Source organism: Megascapheus bottae, chromosome 11 (genome assembly GCF_031878675.1).
Source record: "Megascapheus bottae isolate mThoBot1 chromosome 11, mThoBot2.hap1, whole genome shotgun sequence".
Lineage (NCBI taxonomy): Eukaryota > Metazoa > Chordata > Mammalia > Rodentia > Geomyidae > Megascapheus > Megascapheus bottae.
This window is the reverse complement of record NC_143519.1, coordinates 32,129,228-32,150,255: the sequence shown is the minus strand read 5'-3', so window position 1 is coordinate 32,150,255 and position 21,028 is coordinate 32,129,228. Positions and strand designations below refer to the sequence as shown.

Genomic DNA, 21,028 nt, shown 5'->3' with positions numbered 1-21,028 from the left:
TTAGTTCATAAGAATTGTTTGACAAAAATAATTTCAAATAGGAAAACAAAAATATTAACTTAGTATACAATTCAAATTGTATTTGTCTTGATATGCACTAAGAAAAGTGAAATAAATTATTCTAGTCATTAGAACAGAAATATGAATTCCACAGTGTGAAAGTGTTAGCATTCAAAAGATGAATTTTGTACTAGAACTCTCTAAAGTCCACTGTTTAAGAAACAATAGTGCTACCATCAGAGTGGATACCACATTGCAATGTGAGTTAAATACATATAAATGATGTAAAAATTATCAAAATTTCAGCTATCCAAGCTAAGTTCTGCTTTCCAAGATAAACAAAAGATATAGCTTAAATAATTCAGAAATGCTAATCTTGGTCATAGAACTAGTTCATGTTATTTGAAAAAAATGAAAATGGAAACCACTTTAGTTGGGTATTCTTAGATTCCAGCTCTTGAATGCCTTCACACATGAAAATGTATATATGTATACATATATATCTTTGTATGTTTATACAGATGACACATTTATATACATATAAAAATACATGGAGATATCTAATTCAGTTTATCCTTTTGTAAACTTACATACATATTCACACATTTAAGTTTGTACACAAACACCCTCAATTTCACATGTTTTTACACATATGTCCACCCATATACATATTTATAAATAAATACCACTACATATACATGTATTGTAATTGCAATACATGTGTATAAAGAGAAAAACAATATTTTTGCTTGGAAAGGGTAATATTTCTAATATTTGCATAGGGGAATGAATATAATTGTGAATTATTTAAACATGACTAAACATGTAAATCTATTGTTTAAACCAATATTATAATAATAAAATAAATTATGCGTGAATATATATTTTGCAAAAGCAATTATGCCTGAGAAAAAGAAAAATATTTTTGGCTGAGTAAGTTTAGAAAGAAAGTAGATTTTGCTGTAAAGTGTAACAGAATTTAAAAACAAATGCCAATAGAAAGGAACATATTAAAAACTGACAATAGGATTTGTTTGTTTGTTTTGTTTTTTTGCCAGTCCTGGGCTTGAGCTCAGGGCCTGAGCACTGTCCTTGGACTTTTTCTCAAGGCTAGAGCTCTACCACTTGAGCCTCAGCACCACTTCCAGCTTTTTTTTTTTATATATATATGTGGTACTGAGGAATTGAACCTGGGTATTCGTGCATGCTAGGCAAGCACTCTAACACTAGGCCAAACCCCCAGCCCCAACGATAGGATTTGTTAAAAACTGTAAGGATAATTACTTAAAATTATCCTTAAGCAACAAAATCCTGAATGAAGAACTGGAATTACATGGTAAAACAAATAGAATTAGATGAAGAACAAATGTAACAAATATTGGGATACACAAAAAGAAGTAAAAAGCAATTATATTAATCTGTACATTTACATATATATGTTCACTATTTCCTACATGGTTTATGTTTTGTTTCTCTTAAGAAGACCTTACTTTCCTGTAAAAATGTAACCCCATTTTAAACCAGCATAATAGTAACTTTACAATTTGGAATTAGAGAACAGAACTCAAACCATCATTAATGCTAAGGAGATATAGCAAATACTGTGCATCCTTCTTTTATTGATTGTAAGCTCTTCATTCCACCTATAAGACAAAAATGACAGCTGTCAATTTATATAACAGAGTGAATGTATAAAAGGAAATAAGATTTTTATTGACTCTTGCTAAGTAGTTGTGATGAAATGTTACCTTTAGAAAATATTTAATTTTTTTCTATATACCTTTACTTATATGATCGTTTTATTGTCATCAAAAATGTTTTATTTTTATTAATGAATTTCTGTCAAACATATATAATTACATGCAAGCTTCTCCTGTTTCTCTTGTATTATAATCATATCTGATTCATTAACTTTTATTTGGCTATTTTGGGGGCTGGAATTTTCTTAAGCAAAGACTACATGTGGTAATTTGAATACACAATGTCTTTCACCAGCACAGATTTTTATCCCTGGATGACGGTCCTTTTTAGGGAGGTGCCTACAACTTCCAAAACAATGGATATATGTGGCCAAACAATGTCATTGGGAACACATTTTTTTGTTATTTCTTCTTTTATTATTTTTTGTTTTTTCCATATTTTTTATTGTAATTAATAGAAGGGTTACATTATATTTTCCAGACAGAAGGTGCATTAATTCACATACATTGATACCCTTTCTCATGTCTTAGTCCCCAATTCCCTCCCCCTCACCTCCACGCCTCATCTTGTTTTCCCCCCTTCCCTATCCAATTTCAAATAACCAAATACAAATAAATCCAATATATCAGATAACAAAGTGAGATACTGTAACAATATGAGATAACCAAGGGACAGCAAAAGAGATGAGAGATAACATAGTACATTAAGGACAACAATCACTCATTATATGGCTTTTGTTTTTATATCCTAGAGGTCCTTTCATTTAGCGTTATACTGTATGGCCTTATGTATCTAGGTTTTGCTCTATTGCAAATCTCTGCTAGGAGAGCCCAAGGTTTCTACTGATTATGACAAATGAGGGAAACCATTGAGCCTATGATCCTCTGAGTCTGGCTTACTTCACTTAATATGATTTTTTCTAAGTCTTTCCATTTCCTAACAAATGGGGCCATGCCATTCTTTCTGACAGCTGCATAGAATTCCATTGTGTACAAATACCACATCTTGTTGACCCACTCATCAACTGAGGGACATCTAGGTTGGTTCCATATCTTTGCTGTGGTAAATAGTGCTGCACTGAACATCGTTGTGCTAGTGGGTTTAGTATGTCCTTGTTTCTGGGCAATTGGGTAACTGCCTACTTAGTGGAATTTCTGGGTCATAGGGGAGCTCTATGTTTAGTCTTTTGAGGAACTGCCATACTGTTTTCCATAGTGGTTCAATGAGTTTGCACTCCCACCAACAGTGTAGTAGTGATCCCTCCTGGCCACATCCCCTCCAGCGTCTGTTCTTATTGGTTTTCTTGATCCTGGCCATTCTAACTAGAGTAGGTGGAATCTTACAGTTGTTTTGATTTGCATTTCTTTTATTATCAGAGATGTTGAGCATTTCTTCATGTGTCTATAGGCCATTTTTGTTTCTTCTTCAGAGAAGACTCTCTAAGTTTTGGCCCATCTTTTAATGAGATGGTTGTTACTTTGGAGCTTAGTTTTGGATTGATTCAATTTTTTGAGCTGTTGATATATTTTAGATATGAGGCCTTTGTCCATTGTAAGGTTGGCGAAGATCTTCTCCCATTCTGTAGGCTTCCTAATTAATTTACTAGCTATGTCCTTTGCCATACAAAAGCTCTGCAGTTTAATGCAGTTGTGAAGTTGTGATTCTTGGTCGTTATTAAGAAAGTTCTGACCTGTGCCAAGGAGGCCTAGTGTATCTCCTATTTCTTCTTGTAAAGTTTTCAGTGTGTCGGCTTTTACCTTGAGGTCTTTGATCCATTTGGAGTTAATTCTAGTGCAGGGTGACAAAGAAGGATCCAACTTAATTTTCTGCATGTAGATGCATTTTACTTTAGGCCTTTCCTGTGTTGTTGTTTTTGTTGATGTCTTTGTCTTTCTCCTTATCTTCTTCTGCATATGCTTCTTCCCCTCCTGTTCCCCCATCCCTTCCTCCTCCTTTTCTCCCCCCTCCCATCCTCTTTTCTTTTGTTTGTTTTTGGCTGGTCTTGGGGCTCAAACTCACAGCTTCGATGCTTTCTCTGATATCTTTTGCTCAATGCTAGTGCTCTAACACTTAGAACCACAGTACCACTTCCAGTTTTCTGGTGGTTAATTGGAGATATGAACCTTGTGGACTCCTCTGCCATGGTTGGCTTTGAACTCTGATGGTCAGATCTCAGCCTCATGAGTGGCTAGAATTAAAGGTGCTATCAGCATGCACCAGACTTCCTGTATATTTTTCTGTTTCTTGTCTCCAGTGAGGTAAACTGTGTTCGTTCTCAACACATTTTTGGACATGGGCGTAGCAATCATATAGTAGCTTAACTTAGTCTGAAGCAGCTGAAACTATAAATCAAACTAAATCTTTCCTTAAATACAAGTAGAAAAAATTAAAAATGATCCAACAGTGTAAGAAAAAAACTACTTGTTTTAAATTGTTTTGGAATTTGAAGAATCATTTGAATAGATGAAATTTTCTTTAAAAAAAGTGTTCATGTCAGGTATTTTGTAAGAACAATTAAAACAATCGACAATACAAATACATGATATTCTACTTCTAATTAAAGATATGATACCTATTAAATAGATTAGATGTATAATATTATTTAAAAGAAATAGGTTTAATTGTTTTTAAATATTCTACTCTCAACACTTCACAGCTTTAAGAGTTTTTTAGAATCAAAATGTATCATAAAAAAATTCATTTAGCTAAACAGCCAATTACATTTCACATTTTGTGTAAAATAACTATCACTTTTCCTAATTTTTACATAAAAGCAAAATAAAGTGATTATTTTTATTGACTAGAAAAAAATGAAATACAATTTATTTCCAATAATTCCTGGTATTGAATGGAACTTTTAAATGTAATAATGGGAAATAGCCTGCCAACGAAGCAACAGTCATTGAAAATCTACCTGGTCCTGCCTGTGACATTGAGTCTCACACACCAACAGTTGTTTCTAGATCTTTTAATAAGTCCCTTTTGTAAAAGTGTAGGTGAAAAGCCAACTTAGAGCACGATGAAAGTAAAGCATATGCCTATCAGTGCTAAAATACAAGGCGAAAAATTAACCGTGACCAGTGGGCAAATGCATTTTCAAAACTTCATGGTAATTACTATCATTTGATTGTTGAACAAAGGAAGCAGTTGTATGCAATTAAAATAAGAACTGTAGTTATTTTTATTATAGATAGAGACTATTTGTATTTTATTATAAATGGAGAGTATTTATACATGTGTTTGTAGCTTATTTAGCACAGCATCATATTTTCTATGTTATATTTTAACTCAAAGGAAATCTCTGCCTTTTTAAAGCCTGGGCAATATACCCTTGTGAGGTTATACACTATATATATATTTAATCTGCCTCATCCACATTTCCTCCATTTTGATATCCACTCTTGTTTCCTTATCTTTAGCCCTTGGAAAATTGTTGCAATAAACATGGACAAGCAGTCATCTGTGGATTGGTAGATATGGGAATAGGACATGTTTGCAAAGGATAGAAAGTTTAACTGGAGGAACCTCTCATTTTGAAAAATGAGGCAGTGACATATAATAGATGGTATTTGTATTCATTTCAAAATAATATTCTTTTCAAGAACTGAAAGAAGTTGATAATTACTTTTTCTTATTATTCTTGAATTTGAAGGATTTCACAATTAAAATATAATTATATTCTTTCTTACAGTTTTATTTTCATATTATACAAGTAATAAAACCTACCTTGTTTATGAAATGAATATAAGGAATATAATATATCACTGAAAGGTAAAATTAAACTTGTATATTTTTCTGAAATTTCAATCTGCTCTTTTAAAAATATTAATTTATTTATAGGTTATTGAGAAAATATTGTGTGTTCCACAATACCATTTCCATAGATCAAGATAATTGTAGGTATATCTTAAAAAAGTTAAATGCTTGAAACTGATATCCAGTATCAGATAAGACCATATCATACATAAAATAATAATAGATTCCAGATTATTTATGCTCTACATACTGATCCCAAATTTAGAGTTTTTGATTCTCAAATATTAGCAAGTCATATTGTACATGATTTTTAATGTTCATCTTAGTTTGATATAAAAAGGTAGTTATATAATGTCTATTTCAGCACTTATTTTAAATAGATAACAGCAATTATATTTTCAATCTTGTATTGTTCTACTTTTTCAGGATTATGACTCAGTAATTAGTCAGTATAACAAAATTCAGCTGATTTCCTGTCAACCAACTTCAGCAACAATTTTTGAGAAATTTTACATTTTTATATTTACAAGGATATTCGTTTTCATGCAATAAAGTATTAACTTTAAACTCTAATATTTCAGGATTATGAGCAACAATAGGTTTTACATGCAGGACAGGTTACAGGTTAAGGTGGTACTCTTACTGGATTTCACTAGCTCTGAAAATTCCACTCAAAAGCAGGAAGATGCTGTGAATATTTAGAAAATCTTTCAAAGTATTCTAGATGATATCTTTATTTCTAAATTAATTTATGAAAAACATTCTATTTCAGTCACTACACACATAAGCATTTACATAGCACCCAACACATTTAATTTAAGACTGTAACATAAATCTAGCTTTCACAAATAAGGGAAATAACTGGGCCTGACTTATTTCACTTAACCTATTTTTTCACGTCTTTCTCTTTATTTATAAATAGTACAATATCATTTTCTTTTTTGAATAGAAGGGTCAAATTCTGGGTGTATATATACTACTTCTTCCCAGTCTACTCTTCAATTGAGGGCAGTGCTTTCAACATACCTTGGCTATGGCAAATAGTGCTTCAGTGACCATGGTTGTGCTGGTGGCTTTACTGGATCCTGGAATGTCATCTTTTGCAAAAATGCCCAGGAGCAGAATAGTTGGTTCATGAAGTGTTCTATGCTTAATTATCTGAGAAAATTCCATACCATTTTCCAGAGCTGTTAAACAAGTTTATGTTGTCATTAGCACTGTGTGAGGGTTCTCTTGTGGCTATATTTGCCAGCATTTGTTTTCTTGATAATGGCCATTCAAAATTCCATGAATGTTGTTTGGATTTTCATTTTTTAAGGCCAGAAATGTTGGCTATCTCAGGTGTTTCTTTGAAATTTTTATTTCTTCTTCTGAGAATGCTCTCTTTAATTCATTAGCATATTTATTAGTCAGGTCCTTCACTTTTTTGAGGGTTTAATTTTTTATTATAAAAGTGAGGCTAAATGAAAGGAACTCCAGCATATGGAAATGCGTCATATAATATGTGATTGTTTTTCTTAAGGTACTATGTTATTGCTCATCTCTTTTGTTGTCCCTTGGTTATCTCATATTACAGTATCTTACCTTATTATGTGGTATACTGAATATATGTTTATTTGGGTATCAATGTTTATGAATAATGCACCTGCACCTTTTATCTGATGAATATAAAGTAACCCTTCTATTAACTATAATAAAAAAGAATATTAAATGAAAAAAGTGATGTACAGACATGAGAAGGGGTATCAAGTTTTGAGAAGTAATGTACCCACTACCTGAAGAATGTAACTATAATCCCTCTATACATTATCCTGACAATAAAATACAATAAAGAAGTAATGTACAGAGACGTTGCCATTACATAAATTATGTAATTAGTACATATCTTCTTTAAGAGTATCTCCCTTCCCTCAATTTCTCCCATTTTCCATTACAAACGTTCTCTCAAAGTTGTATATTTCATTTCCAACATATTGTCTGCTGAGGATCACTGCTTCGTTTTTGTTGTTGTTTTTTAATTCTCTGAATTGTGACTATTATGTCATTTTCTGATGTGTAGCTGGCAAAAGTCTTTTGCCATTTGATAGGCTCTTATGTTCAAGGGAAAACTCAAATAGAAAGAACAAATCAAATTTCAATAAAAGTACCTACCACAAAGTAGGTACTTGAATGGAGTGGGGTCAAGTGGAAAGGAATAGACAAAAAGAAGAGTGTAGTCAATAATTCAATGTATTTCCTGCAAATTAGGAAGAGTGAGATTAGAATTTTATAGTACTATATCTTTTAAAGTGCCGTTCTTATAAGTTAACTCTAATTTTATTTAGCAAATATTTATTGCTAAGCCATTATAAATTATTTCATTCCAGTAAGAATTTAGCATACATAAATTATAAATAAGCATTATCATAAGAAGTTGGCTAATGTAATGGTTAGGAACCTGAGTGGATTTGGATCTAATTTTACTTACACCACTCATTAGCAAATGACTTGATAAATGAACACTCTTCCCTCATCTTCAAAATAGATAATAAGACCTACCTCACAATTTAGTAATGAATAGAGTCAAATCATATATAAAACGTTCAGATAATTTCTGTCATATAGTAATTTTTTAATTGCTAGCATTATTATACATGATCCTAGTTTCATTTTTACACATAGCACTCTATGATAAACTATTTATATTTAAAAGTGTTGTTTCAGCTGAATTATCTACATATGTATGGTTATATGAGCTGAGTTGTTTAATAATTGTATTTAAAATGAAGGACTAAACTATCCCAGCAATTATCTATCTTTAATTATTTCACAAGTGTGTATTTCCTTATAAATATTATTAGCTGTTCTTCGGGACATGGATTATATTCTTTCCTCTAGAAGAGAATTTCATGGTTAAAGGTATACTGTAAAACATCATATATCACAATTAAATACCTTGTCTTTATTTTCTAAACTCTGTACACTTCATTGCTTTAAGGTCACATCTTATCACTGCAGCATGTCTCCATAATAATGCTTGGTTCATAAGGCTTTCTTTTGAGGAAACGAGAGGTCATTTATGTATCTATGAATTATTTTTCATGTAAAACAGAATTAAAACTACATATTCTACATCATTAACATGAATGTGTAGTAACATATTTAAATCACAATTTCAACTCCTTGTTACAAATTGAGTACGACTAATGATGGGACAACATGCACTCCTCTCAGTATTATATGAAGCTTTCATTAGAAACAAATGCAATAAAATTCTGAAAGACTACTGAAAGCAGACAGCAGAATATTAGAAACACCAATATATCTTCTATGCAATGAAGAGTATGTATTTTCAATAACGTAATTTGTGCTGTAAAATGTGTGCATGTCAATTTTAATTTGATTTGGTTCTGAGAAGAAAAGTATAAGAAAATAATTAGTATTATTTTAGTTTAGTTATGATAAGATTGCCTGTGGAAGGGTCTACTTAGAATTTTGATTTCCATTGTTTCCACAGTCCTCAGCCTCGGAGCCAATTATGATTGTGCGAGGAACTTTTGAAAAAAAAATACATGTAAGAAACAAACAAATAAGCAAACAATCTTGCCTCCCCAATTCTCAGGTTAATTATTGTTTCTGAGTTTATAACTGGGGTATTGATTGTAAAAATAACAAACACACTCTTAATTTAAATGTACAGTATCAGTTTTGAAAGCCAATAAGCTACAAGTGAGATTTTCTATATATCTGGGGAAATGAAAAAAGAGGCTGAAGGAGGAAGACAATATTAGTATATAAGAGCAACCTCTTCACTATTCAAACAGGTATATGGCTCTTTGACAAGTCCTGGTGGAGTATTAAAACAGTTTTGGGGTTATATTGATCAAAACACTAAGTCAGGTTCAGACAGAAAAGTATATATTCTCCCTCATATGCGATAGTTTGACCTAAACATAAACATACATGAAAAATCATGGAGCGTATATGCATCATGAAACTGAACAAAAAGAGTCAGTTAGGGACTTGGTTCCAATTAACGGACATTATAATAAAATAAATACTAGGAAGCTAAACTATGTCTTGCTGATCATTCTAGGAAGTAAGGAAATGGAAACAGAATGGAGAGAAGAATTATGAAATATAGAGAACATTTAAAGTATTTGATCTACACATATCAAAATTGAGCTAGGTAATTTCAAGAGATGGATAGGAATGGGATGTGTGGAAGGGAATGATAGAAGTTTTGAGAATAATCAAGATGTATTGCCTAAGTGGACATATTGAATTGAAATCTCTTTGTACAACTATTTAAAGATAATTTTAAAATATGATTGGATATACAAGGTATATATTACTACCTGAATATAGATTTGTTCTATTTGATAACAAAAACAATTGTTCTTTCCAAAACTGGAAATATTCTCTTGGAATGATTAAATTTCATTGTGGGTTCTTGTATTTATATCACTTGTTCATTTTACTGTACCTCTGTTTCTATTATACTCTTCATTTTTCTTTGCAATATTTCAAATGAATTCCTTGCTTTCAATTTTATGGCATCAGCTCGTCCATGTTTAATATTCTCTGTAAAGAATCTGGAAATCTTGTGGGAAAACAGCAATGGCAGCCTAATCAATCAACTACAGAATGCAGAGCTGTGCTGGGACACTATACTTGGAGAGTTAATAAGAGCCTTGAGTCCTTATTTGCCCAGAGTGTGGTTTTTCGAGAAAAATATAAGACAGATAATCTATTCTGCCAAGGCCACTACAACTACTCTCCTATCCTGTTACTAGCCAAATACAACATTTCCTTTCTTTATCCAGAATGCATTGTTTATGTTGCTTACTCATGTTGATGAAGTCTTTGCTCTAGAAAAATAATGAATCCTTTATCTGAGCGTCACAGCTAAATGAGGACATCTTTACTTTTTATTTGTTTCATTCAGTTGAGTTAATTTATTCTCTCTTAAATGTGCTTGAATCAATCACTTTTGAGCAACAAAGAATTTTTTTCAAATATTAAAGAAAGAATAGTCTGTAATTTAAAAATGTAAATCTTGCTGAGATAATAACAAAGATATACCAAAAAAGTATTGCTTAAAGTACTAATTCAACACCATCACAAAACCACCTGACACAAGCATTGTGCTTTTGAGACACTGGCTAGAAATTATTGCTATAGAAAGAAAAGAATCATTTTTATCTAAATTTTTTCTACCACATAATCATATCTTAAACCCAGTGACTTTTATATAAAGGATAATAAAGTATTTCTAGATTCTCAGTAGCAATTTAATTCCAATGTGTCTTTGAGATTCTCTTAGTTATTTCTGTCTTGGGGATTATTTATCTGATTCATTTTGTCTATCTTTTGTTATTTTCATTAGCGGGTTTAGGCTATTCTTTTGCCTTAATTTCCAATATATTAGGTCTTTAGCTATTATTTGCCTTAGCTTTCATAAATTTATAAATACTCCCTTTTGCTATTTTGACATATTTAAAACAATAAATGAAATATCAAATTATTTGTGATGAGCGTTTCAAAAAATGAGTAAGTACATTAATTGCATGCATTTTATAGTAACTAAACAAAAACTCTTTGTTCTACTGTATGTTAATAGGTTTTATCCTGTTTTATTTGTTTAAAATAACATTGACAGAAGCTATCTATTAAATGTCACTTTGATCATTAAAATGTGTACATGAGATGAACTCATTGAGGCAACAATCAGGAAAGCAACTCCTTGGGAAAAATTTTAAAATATCAATCTGTAAAAGTTGTGAAACAAAACTAGAAAAATGTTTAGAAGAAACATTACTTGATCCAATCTTGGAAACATTAAAAAATTTATTTCCACCATGTTTTATATTTCTAAAAATGAGACTAAATTACCTTTACTTTGAGGGGCCTATTCACATGATTAATATGTAAAGGGATTAGCAGAAAAATGCAACCATAATCCAAAAGATATGATATAAAGTCATCTACAGATCTATAGGCTGAGGCATAAATTTAAGAGTTTAACATATAACAATATTATATACATTTTATTATGGATTTTTGTTGAACGATAATTTTGCTCTTTTATCATGTCCTATTAAAATATGTGATATGATTATGTCAATTTAACTCTTGGGTAGAATGTATATTCCTTCTTTTTTTTCTTTTTGTTTTTTTTTTTGTGGGTCCTGGGACTTGAACTCTAGGCCTGGGATCTGTCCCTGAGCTCTTCCGCTCAAGGCTACCACCCTACTCTTTGAGCCTCAACCCCATTTCCAATTTTCAAGTGCTTAAATGCAGATAAGAGTCTCAAAGTTTTTAGTGCCCAGGTTGGCTTTGAACTGCAATTCTCAAATCTCAGACTCCTGAGTAGCTAGGATTACAAGCATGTGCCACAGCACATGCTTTAGAGTTTATTTTCTATATACTACCATACATAAGGTTGCAGACTCTGCAATATAAAGAGGAATATTAGTGAAATCGGAAAGTTCTTTCCAATGACTTAGACACCTGCCATGCACATGGTGGTGGTTATAGTTCTACAGAAACAATTTGAAAGCAATGGGAGTTATCACTACATTATATTAACTTCCTTTTAAAATTTTTGTTAATGGTATTGGGGTCAGGTGTGATTTCAGAGCCCTGCCCAGATTAGGCAAGTGATCTTCCATTTGAGTTATGCCTGCACATCTTGATGTTTTCTTTTTAATGCATTAAATTTAGTGTTTTAATTTTAAATACTAGTACACGCTATTTATACATTATTAGTGACATAGAATGCCTCTTAATTTTGCCAGTCCTGGAATTTGAACTGAGGGCCTGGCCACTGATCTGAATTTCTTTTGTGAAAGAGTAGCATTCTCCCACGTGAGCTGCAGCACCACTTCTGTTTTTTTGGTAATTAATTGGAGTTACACGATTTCCTGCCTGGACTGACTTGAAATTGTGATCCTCAGATCTCAGGATTATAGGCATAAGCCATGAGCAACTGGTTAAATATGATACTTTTACTATGTAAAACAGTGTATTTTCTTTCATCTTTCATAATTGTAAAATTTATCATATTAAGCAGGGTTAATACAGCCAAAATAAATAGCATGAGACAGAAACCAATATACTTAGAAGATCTATAATGCAATTACTGGCTAAAAAGGGAAAAATGAGTAATTAAATGGAATTATTGTGTACAGTGAATGAAAATACCTATTTTTTCTTTTGCTAATAATGAATCTGAACTCCCAAATGATACATTAGTTATGCTGCAAAAACTTCTGGGAGAGACTAGGCAGGACTATATTAGGAATATATGTACATATATCATATATTACTGTTTTAAATATCTGATAAAAACTACTTCTCTAAAACAGGTATGATCCTTTAATGTTAGGTGCATTGATATATTTATTTTTACATTCATTTTTTAGAATAAATCAGTTTCTAGTTCCATAATTAATATGGTTCATAAAATAGGGATAATCTTTTATTATGGCATTATGTCTATGTTATTTGGTTGTAATTAGGGGTTTTCAAAATCCTGTAAGTGGATTGTTTATAGTAGTTACATAATCTCAATTGTTAGGGAGATAGTTAAAAAAATTTTTTGCCAGTTCTGGGCTTGGGCTCAGGGCCTGAGCACTGTCCTTAGGTTTTCAGAAAGCTAGAGCTCTACCACTTGAGCCTCAGCACAATTTCTGACTTTTTTCTATGTATCTGACACCCAGGAATCGAACCAAGGTCTTCGTGCTTGCTTGGCAAGAACTCTACCACTAGGCCAAACTCCCGGCCCTGAGATAGTTAATTTGAAGACTTACTGCTTATGACATCAAAGTAAGTATTCTATTAGTTTACATTGTAATTACACATCATTATGATAGAAATGCACTTATGAGTATTCAGCATTCACAGAAGTTAGATATGTGTCTTTTTAAACAGAATAATTATGCAAACACTGGTAGCTCACATCTGTAGTTTCTGGAGGCTGAGACCTTGAGAGGATCAATGTTCAAAGACCAGAAAAAGTTCCAACAGCAGAAAAGTCAATAAGACTCTAAATGGGGACCAAGACATGAGAAAGGGTATCAATGTATGGGAATTAATGCACCATCTATCTACCAAATATCATGTAACCCTTCCATTAATTACAATAAAAATGTATGAAAAAAGCAAAAAGACTCTATTGCCAATAAATCAATAAAATCTGGGCTAGGCAGTTACAGATACTCCCCTGAGCAAGCAAGCTGAGCAAGCACCAATTCCTCTGTTCAAACACATGTGCAGGAATACATAATATATATGCACATATCTATCTATCTATATACATATATATACACGTTATGGCTGTGACAGTGCTTGCATAATAACTAGGTCTTTATGATTTTTTCTCTGGTTAATAAGAGTAAAAAGAGAAATAACCTATGATAATAAGACCTATAAGAGTGATGATCTAACACATGGCAAAAGAATGTCAGTGTCATCAGTTTCCATATTGAAACATTATTCACTTTCCATTGTTTCATATAGCCCCATGTTGCCATTCTTACTGTCCTATGTTTCTAATTCACACTGTAATGTCAGAATAATCAAAATTCAAATTGTTTCATAATCATTTAAGCATACAAACTGTTATATCCCTCCACTACTATTATGTCTGGTAAGGGTAAGGGGTTCTGTATTAAAAGGCAAGTTCTCAAAGCTGACACTTTTCATATTTTAAAGCGATGCATTTTGATAGGTACATATTGATTTGCTATCAAATGATATAACTGTGATGCATAGCACACCATATAAACTGTTTCTTATAAACAAATATACAGGCATCTCTTTGCTTTATAATTTGTTTTAGGTAATTACTAACTAAATTACTACAGAAATAGATTATCTAAAGGACCAACTTGTTTAAATGGAGACATGTAAAATAGAATAGAGAAGTAAAAACAAAAGAATGCCAAAATTCTTTTTTACATATTAAGTTAATACACAGAAATACATATAATGTGATATAAACAAAAATGTTTAGATCAAACAAAAATGTACTATCTTTTGACTATACTTGTAGTGCTTTTGATAGTGATGATACAATACAATCAATATCATTCAAGTTAGTGTCATTTTGTGATTATGTGTGGCAAAAGAATTCAATATGAACACAGTGTGATCTTAATATAGAAAAAAGATCTCAAGTTAAGGACCCATTTATTGTGTCCTTGTTTGTGTTCTATTAGATAAATGCCGAGAATTTTCATTGCCAAGTTGTAGGTTAGCTTTATGTTTAGTATCTTCACAGTGCTTTCCAGACTGATTGAACAAGTTTACATTCCCACCAACAGTGTAATTGATAGAGAACCCTTTTGGACACCTTCCCTTTAGCATCTGTTATTGTTAGCTTTCTTGATAATGGACCTTCTAAGTAGAGCAGAATATCAATGTTGTTCTGATTTGAGTTTCATTTATGGCCAGGGATGTTAAGTACTTCCTCATGTCTTCAAGTCTTTTAACACTTCTCTAAGTCTTTAGCCCATTTACTGATTAGGTTGTTGAGCATTTTTTTATTGCCAGACCTGAATCTTGAACTCAGGTTCCTGGGCACTGTCCTTGGGCTTTCTCAAGGCTAGAGCTCTACCACTTGAGCTTTTTTTCTATGTATGTGTTATCTAGGAATCATGTCTCAGTCTTCCTGCATTCTAGGCAAGCACTCTATCACTCTAGACTAAATTCCCAGTCCAGTTGTTGAGCTTTTTGATGATTTGTTTCCAGGAATTAATTTTTTGAGCTCTAACTTTATTTTAGATATGGGGCCCTTGTCTGATGCATAGCTAGTCTTAGCTAGAAAATCCCCATTTGGGGGTTTTCTGTTTTTCTTCTTAGCTATGCCCTTTGTTGTGCAGAAACTCTTAAGTTTGATGCAATTCCATTCATCCAGTTTTTCTTTGGTTTGTTGGGATTTTGCATCTTTTCTTAAGAAGTGTTGACCAGTGCCTAGAAGGCCTAGAATTTCCCCTACAACTTCCTGTAATATTTTCACAGTATCTGTCCTACCTGTGCAACTATGTTCAATGCAACCTTATTCACTATAGCCAAGATATAGAATCAACGCAAATGCTCTTCAGTGGATGAATGGACCAAGAAAATATCATTTATATATATATATGTATATATATATATGCAATGGAATTCTACTCAGAATTACCAGAAAGAACAATATTATACCATTCATAAGGAAATGCAAAGACTTAGAAAAAATATATCAAATGAAATAAGCAAGAGCCAAAGAAACATAAGTTGTATGTTTTCCCTTATTGGTAACTAGAATGTGTATACAAATCTATAACTAAACACACTGAATGATGTATAAACACAGATGCTCACACATACACCTACACACACTGGGACATGATAAATTACATAGGATTGTAGACATTCATACTCAGAGGCTAAAAGAGGATACACATAGGAGTCGGTTGATAAAGGCTCAGTAGCTATATGCATATGATCATGTAAAATAATGCTTTATGAAATGAACTCCAAATAAAGGAAACAGGAGACATTTTTATTTTTTGTTTTCTTTTCATTTTATCTTGTTTATTAGTTCATTTGTATTTGTGAAATAGGGGAGTACAAAAAAGGTGGGAAAAGGGTGAATAAATACAAAAGTAGTAGTCCCTAGACACTGGAAAATGGAGGGATGGGAGGGGAAAACAGAAAGAGAAAGGGAGGCATGGTTCAAAAAGTATTGTATTAAACACTGGTCATGAAACTGTAACCATTTTATGTCAACTCTAAAATAATAAAAAAATTTAAAATAGACTTATTTCCTTAAAATGTTTAAATTGGAACACAAATATTTTAAATTTTCTCAATAAACATTAATTAATAGCACTAGAATCAATTGATAGTGTTTACTTACTAATAATATTTAGAGAACACCTAAATTTATTAGACTAACAAAATTTAGATTTCAGATTCTCTTAAAATGCTTAATAAATAGAAATATAATGATATATCTGCCTACTAGTGTATTTTTAAACAGAATTGAAATATTTTTATTTAATCAATAGTATTTTATTTTTTGCATACTCTTTTTACTGCTGTGGCTAAGCTCTTTTAGAAAGATCAGTTTCTCTCCACTTACGCTGATGATTTCTTATATCATTACAGCAGCCTTCTAAAAGTTCAACATAACTTGGAATTTAACTATCACAGATTCAAATGTCAAAATTAAGCTAATTAAAGCAAAAAAGAATATACCCACGAAAGGCCAAAGTCATTTATTGAGGTGCTTCTTCAACATCTTTTCTCTTCCCCAGGGGAGTAATAGCTAGATGACTTGAAAACATTTCTGAACAGTTTTGCATTACCTCAAAAATATTTATTTATCTATTTATTTATTCTGTGGGTCATGGGGCTTGAACTCTGGGCCTGGGCTCTGTCCCTGGGTTATTCAGTTCAAGTCTACTGCCCTACCCCTACAGCCACAACCCCACTTCCTGTTTTCTAGTGATTTATTGGAGATGAGAGTCTCAGGTTCTTTTGTACTGTCGCTGGCTTTGAACCTTGATCCTTAGATCTCAGTCTCCTCAGTAGGTAGCTAGAATTACAGGCATGAGCCATTGCGCCTGGCCTCAAAAATTATTTATAATCAACAGTGGTGAAAATGTCAACAAGTAAAGTCCATTTTCAGAACTAGCATCATTGATAAGGACAAAATATTTTAAATTCTGTTTAAAAGCCTGCAAGATAAAGTATTAGTTTTACTTTTATGCTCTTAAAACATTTCGAAATATCAAATCAGAATGAATCTTTACTTACTTAATGAAGAAGCATTATGTATAATTTGCCATGTTTTTGGCATATAATATCTGTGAGATAACATCTAATTTATCCAATCTAGATATTTTGTCTGTATGTAAGAAATTCATGGTCAACTAATTGTTTCACACAAGGCTACCCAGGAAATTAGCAAAAGAATCATTCATATGATTAAACATTCACTAAATTGGTTTGGAAGAGAAGAGAAACTGCTTGCTGTTGCTATGAAGGAAATTATAATTTCAGTACATATGACAAATGTTCTTAGAAATGAATTTCAGTGTTTAGCATGCAGTGATTAATAGCATGGTTGTGGATGTTCAGTTGACTGGCTATTTCAGTAGAGAGATACAAAAACCTAAATCTTTCTGAAATATCTGTGATTACAAACACAGTAGAGAAGTAGTAATCCATAGCTCAATGACATTGGTAGGTTTCATTGAGAACACTATATTGTAACAGAAGTAGGTTGAATATCTAGTCAACATGTTAATGCATTTGAAGGAACATACATATTGCCTACATATAAATAAAAAGTGACTAAAGAAGAATTTATCTTTGTACATTTCCATTTTAATTCATTTTATTATGGGATATATATCTATGTATCTGGCTCTTCTAGCTTTATTTACTCTTTAAGGCCCACAGGGGAAAATACATGCTTAATTGGTATTTCCAAATTCATTATAACCTTCCTTACTCTAGACATTTCTATTATTCTTTAAATTATATTCTTTCTCAATTTTTTTCAAGAAGTATAATTACATATCCTTTACTCTTCAGCTTTTTATTCTATTTACACACTTGATAATTTAACACTTGGTTAATATTTGGAGATTCTTGATGTTATTAACAGGGAATATTTAAAAGAAACAAACATAAGCACAAATATTTAAAGATTTAAAGTAAGTTCACTATAGAATACTCAAATTTGAAACAAATATTAATCTTAATCTTGATATTGTTAGCCCATGGCTTTCTTTTTTTTTGTTTCTAGTTTGTCTTTATTATGATCTGACTTACTCAAAAGAAATAAATATACATCCCACTTAATTGATAATACATTTAGTTTATTCTTCTTAAAAAAGACAAATGTATTAATATGAGATAACTATTTAATAAGATTATTTCCAGAACTATAAAATTAACAACCAGTTTCTCAACATATCTTTGGATGTGAATGTACAGGATTTTAAAAAAATCAATAACAAATTACAATTCATTTGTATTAAAACATAATGTGCATTTATAACATGATGGTTAAATCTATTGAGGATAAACAGGAAGCTATACTAAACACATTGGAAGTAATAGATTGTATACAATTTATCATGTTATTCCAGGCTCCAATGACTGAAGGCTGTAATCCTATCTATTCAGAAGTCTGGGGTTTTTGAATGGCTGGTTTAAGTCAGCCATGACAGGAAGGCTCATGAAACCTTTATCACTGATAAAGCACCAAGAAAACCAGAAGTAGAGTTGTGGCTGAAGTAGTTGGGGACTAGCTGTGAGCAAGAGAAACTCCAACACTGCACAGGATTTTGAGACAAACTCTAGGACTGACAGATTGCCAGATACATTCACATGCATACATGCACACACATCTCTAGCCATTCACAGCAGACAGAGATCTGTTTTTTAATGACTATTCTGGATATGAAGATGAATACCTTGATTTCATTGAGAAAAATATAAGGACAACTCTGTGTTTTAAAAATCATTATAGGTTTCCTGGAGTCAGAACAATTAGAGAAGCAAAAGGACCAATTGGTCATCTCCTAGCATTTCTGTCAGGGCAGGCTTTTATCCATGAGTAAATTCTCCAGTGTATTGTTGAGTGTAGTTTTACATAACTCAAATGGAAAACTTGGAAGACTTTTCACAGTCTAAAAGACCTTGCTGCTGGGAATTATTATAATGATAATAAGCATTTTCTTGCTCTGATTAATTTCCCACTAGTTTTATCTAGGCCACCTGGGAAGAGCCTTGAGCAATTCTGAACAAACCTCTCCTTGGTGTACCACCAGTAAAATCATTGTAAACATTGATCATGCTCAACTTAACATAGTTAATCTTGTTTGGCAAAGATATTTGTGTGTCTTTTAGCAACTCTATGTCTGCCAATCCCTTTAAGCATCTTTGAAATTTATGAGAACCCTAACTGATAAAAATAACCTTCTAGTAAAATACAGTTTAATGTTCTTCATCTCAAGAGCTCTTTGAACATTGCAGCGTTTTGAATGAAGTCATTTGTAGCGGGTATTTTCTAAGATTATGAAACACACAAAATGTGCCAAAAATATTTTCATAGGTCTCTATTTCCATGTATCTGTTTCTTTTTCCCATTGCTTCTCAAGACTTGTGTATCTTACTTATTAGCTACTAGTAACCTTCCAAATGTTTTATTTGTTCAAAATATTTCTCATCTGAACGGAACTTTATCTTATAAATAACTTACTTATTGAATGCCAGGTAAACTATTTGTTTAGAATTACATGGTATTGTCAAGCATGTCTTCTAAGATTTGTATTTGAGTGTGATCATTTTAATTTCAGTTCTGATGACACAGGAAAAGAAGAAAGCCAAGGCAAAATTGAGGAGAAATATTATTTTTTAAAAAATTATTAGAAGCTCTATAAAGTCAAAGATTCTTATTTGTTTCATTGATGCATCTCTAGTTCCTAGATGCATATAAACTAGGCTAATGGATAAAGTCTCACCACAACAGCTAATTGAATGTAGTACAACTTATTGATTGGATATGGATAGGGAAAATATTATTGAGTCATAAAATTATAATCTATACTAATTCTTGCTAGAGTTTAAATGTGAGCTTATGCTTGTACCATGCAAAAAAAAAAAAAAGATTGCCTGAGAGAATCCAACAGTGATGTAACTGGAAGGTTTGCTTTGTGATTATTTTGTGCAGCATAAATTTGAAAATATTATGAAAAGGCATAAAAATATCCAGATGGTAATGGCTCATACCTGTAATACTAGCTACTGATGAGACAGAGAATTTAGGATTGCAATTCAAAGCCAGCCCAGGCACAACATTTTTCAAGATTCATATCTCTAATTAACTGGAAATTTGGAAATGGTGCTATGGCTCAAAGTAGTAATGCAGTAGCCTTGACCTGAAGATCTCAGGGACAGCGTGGCTATTGGTCCAGAGTTCAAGCCCCACAACCAACAACAACATCATAAAGAAGGTATAAACGTAGAGAAAAATCACTCATGACAGCTTTAAGAAAATGTCTTGGTAGGTCAAACAGGTTATGTAATGTAAACTTTGGAAATCATTTGATTAAATGATTCTTGCAGCAGATATTTGAAATCTCCAACTCATTGATAGCAAAATAAAGCTCACTATCTTGACAAAGGCCAGATTGAAAACAACAGAAAAACAACAACAATAACAGCAAAAATAACAGTACTTTATCAGATTAAAGAAAGACTTTCTAGTCCTGGAACCTTTATGCCCATAATAAGATAAAGCTATGTCCTCCATGAGTAGCATAGATAGTTATGGATTATCAATTACGCAAACAAATAGTCTTAATTATTTTTGTTTTGTTGATCAATCAGAGGGCATGAACTCTTGGCCTGGGCACTGTCCCTGAGCTCTTCAGCTCAAGGCTAGTGCTCTACTCCTTTAGCCACAGATCTACTTCTAGATTTCCAGTGGGTAATTGGAGATGAGTCTCACTGGGCTTTCTACCCAGTCTTTGAACCATGATCCTTAGATCTCAGTCTCCTGGGTAGCTAGGATTACAGGCGTGAG

The 21,028-nt window shown here is 32.1% G+C and overlaps 1 long non-coding RNA gene across 4 annotated transcripts in view; it reads left to right on the top strand.

Moving 5' to 3' along the window:
• Positions 1-21,028, top strand: part of LOC150056880 (uncharacterized) — a 474,030-nt gene that overhangs the window by 330,442 nt on the left and 122,560 nt on the right. For all 4 annotated transcript variants that reach the window (XR_016537005.1, XR_016537004.1, XR_016537003.1 and 1 more), the window contains exon 2: positions 13,161-13,266. This is a non-coding gene — a long non-coding RNA (uncharacterized LOC150056880). The remainder of the gene's footprint in view (positions 1-13,160; positions 13,267-21,028) is intronic.